This window comes from Oculina patagonica, chromosome 6, assembly GCF_052425735.1.
Source record: "Oculina patagonica isolate OP01 chromosome 6, crgOcupat, whole genome shotgun sequence".
Lineage (NCBI taxonomy): Eukaryota > Metazoa > Cnidaria > Anthozoa > Scleractinia > Oculinidae > Oculina > Oculina patagonica.
Window position 1 is genome coordinate 38,510,792 of NC_135763.1, and position 8,967 is coordinate 38,519,758.

Sequence of the window (8,967 nt, forward strand, 5' to 3'; positions counted from 1 at the left end):
AGCTTTCGTTCGTTCGTCGTTCGCTGCGCGTTCGAACGATTGATCGTAGCTTCGCGTTAACTCGACTTCCGCGTTTCGAATCTCTTAGTTAAATAGGCCACGAAAGGAGGCACTTTTAGGGATAACATCTGAATGTGTTAAAAAATACAAACGTGTTTAAGCCGAAGCGCTTTATGTCGACCAATGAAATGGAAATCAGGAAATAAATCTCTTACCTTCACATTCGAACATCTACTAGCACACAAAATACAGTCCCACTGACGCGCGATTCTTTTTCAAGAGCTCTAAGACGGTCATGTGGTTTTGAAGAAGTGACAGAAAAACACGCTGATTGGCTTATCTATTTTTAGCTACAAGGCCTGGTTTTGACACAAGCAAGCAAGAAAAACATCAAAGTCACGCAAACTAAAGATAGACTGTATGGAGATGTTTTATGTCACCAGTCCGAAAAACATAACAGGAAATGTATAAAAAACAGTTGTCAAATGAACACCACAGTCTCTCATACTGTAACAGCATAAAACACAAAACAAGCTAAAGGGAACGAGGGGCTACAATAAAACAGTCACCTTCAAACCGACAAGGAAATTCTTGTAAATCACACATCAAGCTCCAAACTCACGCCACCATAATTTGTTATCTTTCGCGTCTTGCTAACGAACCTTGAGCGAAATCTGACTATCAACAATTTGCACATTTTAACAAAACAGATATCCAATTTTGGCAACAATTATTTTCATAGGAAATAATGATCACTGTCGAGCAAAGAATTTACAACCACTCCAAAAGGAAGGTTCGGTGAACATGCAGAGCCTTCAATTGCAACTTATTACGAGTCACATTCGCTCCCGAAATGTGGCAATAATTTTACATATCTAATGCCTTTGAGTTGAAAATACGGAAGATATATGAACATGAGGGCAAACAAGAACCTATCATTCCGTGTTTAGAAAACATTGAGAGTTTGGTAAACGACATACTGTTTACTCGAGTATAACAAGTTTGTCTATAAAAATATATGTAACATAATCCCCGTTTACACGCGTTTAAAATAAGTTGTAGTAGCACAGTCCTTACTCAGTTCTTACCTTTAACTTGCAAATGAAGAGTGTCTTTTTAAAAACGTGCACGTGGTCTTTGGTTGTGTCAACAAGCCGCATTCCACGGGTCACGTAAGTTGTTCGAATGTTGAAACGAGGTTTTTTAAAATAACGATAGCTACGAAAAGAAGGCCTTCACAGTTTCTTTGCCAGCTTTTGCACAAGTCCAAAAGGTATACACAAGAGCATGTAGCCAGGCGTTTTTATACGAAAGGGTTGCGTGACTTGGGGATATCACTAACTAAGAAAGAGCGCGCGTTATGTGGCCGAAAAAGGTCACGCAAATTTTCGCCACATCACATTTAATGATTTTCGCATTTTCCACGATTGCTTTTTAATGACGAGAAATCGGATAACGCGAAAGTAAATATGCGCGAGATATAATGCCAAAAAGATATCGAGTAAAATAAAATAAAACATTTTATCCATTACATTGAGTTCATTCTCTTCAAGTGTAATGTGTTATCTTCTTCACAATTCTCATCAGCATCAAATTCCTGTATATTTAGTACAGAGCCTTCCGGGCGGTCGAATTGTCATAAATTGTACGGATAATGACTCTTAAAGTTTACACTCACAAAATTCAGTAGTCAAGGTTAAATGTTAAGAAATTGACCGGGAGTTGATCTTAAAAAGTTTACATGTGCCACGCGATCGAAAAGAAAATCAGGGTAGTTTATTCTTCCAAATCAAACACAGATATCCACTGGTGCTCGAACAGATGAGGAGCGATTTTTGTCCCTCTCTCGCTATCATGTATGCACTTGGGTATCCAGTAATAGTAAGAACAATCCACACGACTGTTTTTAAAAGAACATTTATTCTTTTATATGTACGGTAATTTGCAGTTTTAATTTAAAATGGGAATCCTGTGTTCGAGCCTAGAAGCCCATTAGGCCAGAGCTTATCCTGGTTTCTGTAGCAAGAAGCAACTAGGAGTATTTCTTCTCCCCCCTGGATGGAATGTTAGTCCATCTGATCACAGGGTTAAAGGGAAGCCTCTGCCGGAGCTTCTCCCGGTTTTGATAGCATTATTAAAGCAGCTGGGAATAGTTCTATTCCCACTGGATGGGATGCAAGTCCATCGCAGGGTTACCCCCCAGCATGATTTTGCCGTACCCATCTATACAACCTGGGTGGAGAGAGGCACTATGAGAGAAAAGTGTCTTGCCAAAGAACACAACAGTGTCCCCGGCCAAGGCTTGAACCCAGACCATTTGATCCGGAGTCCGGCATGCTAACCATTAGACCACTGCACCTCCCTCTATCTCTATCGCAGGGTTACCCCCAGCATTAGTTTGCCAGTACCCATTTAAAGACCTGGGTGGAGAGAGGTACTGTGACAGTAAAGTGTTTTGCCCAAGCACAATATAAACATAATGCTCAGAATGGTTATTCAGTTGCTGTAATATCAGTCAATTCTCTCATGTTCTTCATTCAAAACTGACTGAAGCAGTTCTTTTCAATTAAAATTAATTAAACAGACTATTTGCAGCAAAATTGACATCAGGAAATCATAATTTAAGATTGAAATTGGTAGACATTACATTATGTATTGAAAATTCCAAAACATCTGAGAATATGTCAATATTGTTTATCAAATAAGGTAGATAAGAAAAAAAAAATTCACTCTGTTTTTTCTTGTAAATAATTTCAGATTTAATCACTGATTATCCCATTTTTGTGAAACCTGAAGCAACAGGCTGGGCACTGGAAGGTTTCTTTACTTGTGCCTCTTTAAAGGCTGCATGACCTTTAAGCAGTCGTATGCATGTTCTCAAGCAACATAGCATGCTGAACACTGGTGAACTGCTACAATCCTCGCAAACAATGAACAAATGAAAAATTCAAGTTTTTAATAGTTTTGTGAGCCAAAAACATGACTGACATCAAAGCAAAGACACTCAAGTGCAGTGGACTGAGTGCAGATATAAAGTTGTCCAACAAAACTTGTCTAGACAAAATTTGTTCTTTAATATTGCGAGAGACAATTCCTATTTTGTCTGCTAGTGCGGACAGGCCCTTGAACTTAAAATTATGCAATTATCACAAGTTTCATTAAGCCAGCGACACACTGGGCGATTTTATACGATCGCGGCGACCGGCGAAAATCGCAATCGCTGCACCGGGCACACTGGTGATTTCCGCCAATCGCGGCGACCGGCGAATAAAATCGCCAAGTGTGTCACCAGCTTTAGAATGGTGTATGCTTACCCACGATGTCCATCCCGTTCAGCAATTTTTAAAATATACTGCACACTCTTCCTACATCCTTGATAATTACCAGTAGTTAACTTATCCAGCTTCCACATGACTATGCATTTTCTTTTTGTTCTCGTTGGTTGTTGCTGTTGAGAAAATGCAAAGCATTGGTGCTCTAAGTCAGTAAAATAGAGAATTTTGTTTATGGGAGTCATGATGATGAAAAGATCAAACAATGACATGATTGATTATTTAAGTTTGAAGATTTTTAGCAGCTATTTATTGGAATACATTGCATTTGTTCAAGAGAGACTTTTTTTTTATTGTGCGTTTTCCAGAAAATATCAATACCCCTTACCATGAAAGGTTTTTTGGTTACTATGAACACTGATAATCTGTCCTTTTATAATGTGTCCTTTTCTGCGGGGGGACTCGACAAAATATCGGTTAGGGTAGCCTGCGAACAGGCTCCCAAGTGGGGTTAGCGGCGAACGCGAGCAAAGCCGGCGGAAAAGCAGGGCCTGAGGGGGAGCCTGTGGACAGTCCTTTGAAACCGCTGATCCATGATCTGATTGGTCAGACAGCTAATTTTTGACAACTGAGCAATGAATATTGATTGATGCTGTCAACACAAAGTATTGCGCTACAAGTTTACCGCTGCCGTGATCGATTGATTTACCGGTACGATTCCTTCGATAACGTTTTCCCCGTACGTCCATCGACAATAATATTGCCGCACAAACTTTAGGGATCTCCTAGATTTTCCTGTTACATTCTCTTTGTTGCTCAAGAGTCGATCTTGTTGACGTTTTGCCGATGGTGTTTCACTAGTCGGCGATCGTAGCGCCGAAGTTCTTTTGTAGCTTAGCAGAGTCGTACACTCAGAAAAATTCTCTGTTGGTTCCAAAGATTTATTGCAACGGCCGGTAATCATTTCACAGGAATGAAAGTCGGACAAGTTGTTGAACACAAGAAAGGCCCGACAATTCAGATAATTTTCTCCATGCTGCAAGCATTGTCCCAGCTTTTCAATTTCTGCAGCTAAAATCACACTTTCTTGGTAAGAAGCCACATACAGAAACCACTGGCACTCGTTTGCTCTGAGGTGAGAACAGAGATCAGTAATTTCTTGCAGAAACGGCAAATCCGTGCGCACGAATGTTATGAGAGCCGATGCATTCGAGCGTAATTTTTAAGCCGATGCATTCGAGCGTAATCTTCGAGCGTAATTTTTGACAGGTCTAATTACCTTTCTGCCAGATTTGTTACAGGATACATTACCCGGTAATTGAAGATGTGGGAGAAAGAACGGCCTCTGGACTTTTTGGCTAATTCGAACATTATCGAAACAGCTCCAAATTGTGCATGCAGGTTTGTTTACATGTGCTTAACACTGCCCTTTGTTTCATTTGGCCGGTCTTAAGTTCGTTTTTGAAAAATTACTATTATTAAGTTTTAAAGCAGCCATTACATTAAAGTTACCGGTATCACCAGTGGCATTTCACTCTGTACGCAAGTGTAACAGCACATAGCGACATTTTCACCTGTAACATTGAGTGAACTCAGCTGTAACAGGTGTTACGGGTTATGACCCTTTATGACAGCCCTGTAGGTGATTATAGGAGGCACACAAATTTGGTTTGAAAACTCATACTTGTACTCAATGTCATACTCGTAGTCAAATCTGAAGGTCGCTAATATAGGTAGGTAGGTAGGTAGGTAGGTAGGTCCTAAGTACAGTGTAAACAACTAAATAACTATATAATTATGCCCTTGCTGAAGACTTTGTTTTGCATTTTATATTTTTACAGAATATGGTGTTTCACCCTAGGAGCAGTGCCCTTTCTGTTCCACTGTCAGCACAGGTAACCAAAGCGTACTATGAGAGTTTGTATGGCTTGTATGGATTTGAAATAAAGTTAAGAAAAATATCTCTTTTTACCGGTGAAAAGTTATAATGAAACTTTAAACCTTACCTGGTGTCACGTTTTTGTATTTCTAGTGCTTTAGAAAGTCATACGCGCGATTTTCGTCCTTACCTGGTGTCACGTTTTTGTATTTCTAGTGCTTTAGAAAGTCATACGCGCGATTTTCGTCTTAACCGTCTGTTGCGTACTAAAAGAAAGACAAGGTAGGAAAGCAAATTCGAAAGGCGAACGCAGGACTCTTCAAAAAAACTCGCTAAAGTAGCTCAAAACCAGACGTAGCTTGATCTTTTTACTTCACGATCCAAAAGCGATAAATATTCCATCTTTCTGTGTAATTGAATTGCATTCAAGTTGAAGTTTGGAGCTAAAAACTTCATTGAATTCACAACTTCCGCACAAATCGGTCGCCATTAGGCCGTGAAATACAAATGCGAGCACCTAGCTAACGGTCGAGCCTAGGGCGAGTACAAAATCCACCCCATCCGGGGGAGACAGAGGAGACCTCTTGTAAGCACCATCTCATACTCACTACAGCCACTATAAGTTAGTTTTTGTAACGTTGGGAACATTGCACAGATTTAAATGTTGATTGAATGGGTTGCTGACGTTTAGGTTTACCCGCCGTTACAAAAATTAACTTATAGTGGTTGTAGTGAGCATGAGATGGTGCTTACAAGAGGTCTCTTCTGTCTCCCCCGGATGGGGTGGATTTTGTACTCGCCCTAGGCTCGACCGTTAGCTAGGTGCTCGCATTTGTATTTCACGGCCTAATGGCGACCGATTTGTGCGGAAGTTGTGAATTCAATGAAGTTTTTAGCTCCAAACTTCAACTTGAATGCAATTCAATTACACAGAAAGATGGAATATTTATCGCTCTTGGATCGTGAAGTAAAAAGATCAAGCTACATCTGGTTTTGAGCTACTTTAGCGAGTTTTTTTGAAGAGTCCCGCGTTTGCCTTTCGAATTTGCTTTCCTACCTTGTCTTTCTTTTAGTACGCAACAGACAGTTAAGACGAAAATCGCGCGTATGACTTTCTAAAGCACTAGAAATACAAAAACGTGACACCAGGTAAGGTTTAAAGTTTCATTATAACTTTTCACCAGTAAAAAGAGATATGTTTCTTAACTTTATTTCAAATCCATACAAGCCATACAAACTCTCATAGTACGCTTTGGTTACCTGTGCTGACAGTCACAGGGAAGTTAAAAAACTGAGGCATTGCTCACAGAGTGGAGCTGTTCTTCAGACACAAAATTCCTTCTAGGTGATGACCCAGTTCAAAAAATTCCTTTCATGTTTTTTCAAGTTTGATTACACTAAAAGGTTTTTCTGCTTCCTTTGGTAAATCGTAAGCTTATCACAACTAGTAGCTGTAGGAGAAGTCAGAACTAGTAAGGAAGTCAGAAGTCGTACTACATGTAGTAGGGGTTAACAGGAGTACTTAAGCTTATTTAATACTGCTTTGTAACATGAATAATTAAGAAACGCTAAAGGGCATGGATGATCGATTGTGAAACAGTGGCAACCTCTTATTATACCATATTCAAGTTTTATACTAAACACTCAAGCTGAAAGCAAGACTCACCTTCGTCTTTTCCAATGTTCCAAGACTTTCAATTGGTGGTATCCAACTCCAAACTAGATCCATTGTGTCTCAAAGGCAGACTAGACCGAATGTAGAAATCACCTTCGGCGTACAGCCGAGAATTTAGACAAACAGTAAACGTAGTATGTCCCTGAAACCTCGCATTAAAAGGGAAATAACAAAAACAGGTCAGTAGAAAAACATAGAAACCGGCATATTGTAATGTGTAATGTCGATCGCTGCAAAGTGCAAAGTGGCGTTTGAAACTTGTGCGCACTGATACATGAACACGTGACTGACCAGCCTAGTACCCAGGCGTTCCCTTCCCGCAGATCGAGGTAGGTATTTGGCGCGAAATTTCGTGACGTCAAGGTCAGATGTTGTGCGTCACGAAATTTGGCGCGAATGCTTGGAAGTGGCCCGCGAATCGCCCGCGTAGGCTTTGGTAGATTGTGCTAGCATAATTTTTGGCATAATTGGAGCTGAAAAGCATAATTTGTGAAACGACAGGGGCGTAGCCAGGATTTTTGTATAGGGGGGTTCCAAATGTGAATTGTAATTGTGAAGGTAAAACTGAGCGCCTCCGGCGCTCCTCCTCTAGGGGGGTCCGGGGGCATGCTCCCCCGGGAAATTTTGAAATTTGCGGTCCCAAGAAATAATAAATAAATAAATAATTTACTTATATCAATTGCGCAATATGGCATCTCCTTGATTCTAAGCATAAATTTTTAGCAATTTTAGCGTCAATTGAAGCTAGCATTTCTTAGAAGGGAAGCTCAAAATACCGCGTACCAGGTAATTTTTCCGGCGTACCATTCACTCCCGGCGTACCGTCACTCACTAGTCAGCTAGTATATTAGCCAGAAGTAGGCGCCGTGGATGCTTCCGTGCAAAAATGTCGACTGTTGCACTAATGTCAATTTGTCTGTTGTAATGTATGTTCATAAGAGCAAGTCCTGACTCTCGCTCGCTGGTCATTGTAGCCCGCAGGTATGTCTTTAGTCTGCGCAATGTGCTGAACGATCGCTCACATTCTGCAGAAGTAATTGGCAACGTACACAAGATGCGCAGCAACTTGTGCACATTTGGATAAAAATTGCTGTCACATTCTGCCAAGGCCTGAACTGCACTGTTTGGTTGGTCTTGATCCGCACTACGCAGGCTTGTATACACAAAATTTTGTAATTGTAAACACAAGGTGATAATTTATACCTTTCATTTTATTTTCTCAAAAATTTCATTTTTCTAATCTGGCGGAATTAAAGGGGGGTTCTAATAATATTTTTTCTCTTGAATTAGCAATTGCGATATCCCGAAGGGGGGTTCCGGAACCCCTGGAACCCTCCCCTGGCTACGCCACTGAACGAGCACTGCCACGGCATAATTAGCAATTTTTGGAGCATAAATTCATAAAATTTAGTAAATATGGTGTACTTTCTACAGAAATAAATTAAATTTAGGTAGTTTGTTCTTGCAAAGCGTGTTTTAGCCCCTGGGGGGGGGGGGGGGGGGACTCGCATATGAAAGTGACGGGGATGCTCATCGTCTCGCTTAGGGATGTAAATTTCGGACTTTTGGTCTCGCTTAGCTATAGGGTGTTCCGGAAAAAAACGCCCAAAACGCCAATATTTTTAGCCATCATGGTCTCGTTTAGGGTTACACACGAAGAAATATACAAATATAAACTCCATTCTTAGTTTTTTGGTATCTTTTAGGGGTCAAGAAAGGCTTGAGCCACACCCAGATTGGTCTCTTTTAGGGGTTCTTTTCAAAATTTCCGACGAGCATCCCCGTCCGTTTCATATGGGAGTCCCCCCCCCCCGGGGGTTTAGCTATACAATTGTGATTGTTAAGTCGTTGGAGGCATTTTACAAACGGTTCAGAGATTCGAGCAGCTAATTTGGACAGCTGACGGCCGTGACAAACTGCCATAAAACACAAATAAATTTACAACAACAGTTTATTTGAAAAACATCATAATTTGGTGTCGTTATTGCGCACCTCTATGTAAAGAATCTACGTCATTTTGTGAGCATAATTTCGGAAATCAGAAGCATAATTTGGCAAAATTTTGAGCACTGCTAGTAGCATAATATGCCACTTTTAGGAGCACAATCTACCAAAGCCTACGCCCGCGATATCATAGGCGT

The 8,967-nt window shown here is 40.6% G+C and overlaps 1 long non-coding RNA gene across 1 annotated transcript; it reads right to left on the reverse strand.

Moving 5' to 3' along the window:
• Positions 1 to 3,310: 3,310 nt before the first annotated feature.
• Positions 3,311 to 7,108, reverse strand: LOC144658080 (uncharacterized). Its single transcript, XR_013571641.1, has 2 exons — positions 6,818 to 7,108; positions 3,311 to 3,448 (listed from the first exon to the last, which is right to left on the reverse strand). It is a non-coding gene; the product is annotated as an uncharacterized LOC144658080 (long non-coding RNA).
• Between the last annotated feature and the right edge of the window lie 1,859 nt (positions 7,109 to 8,967).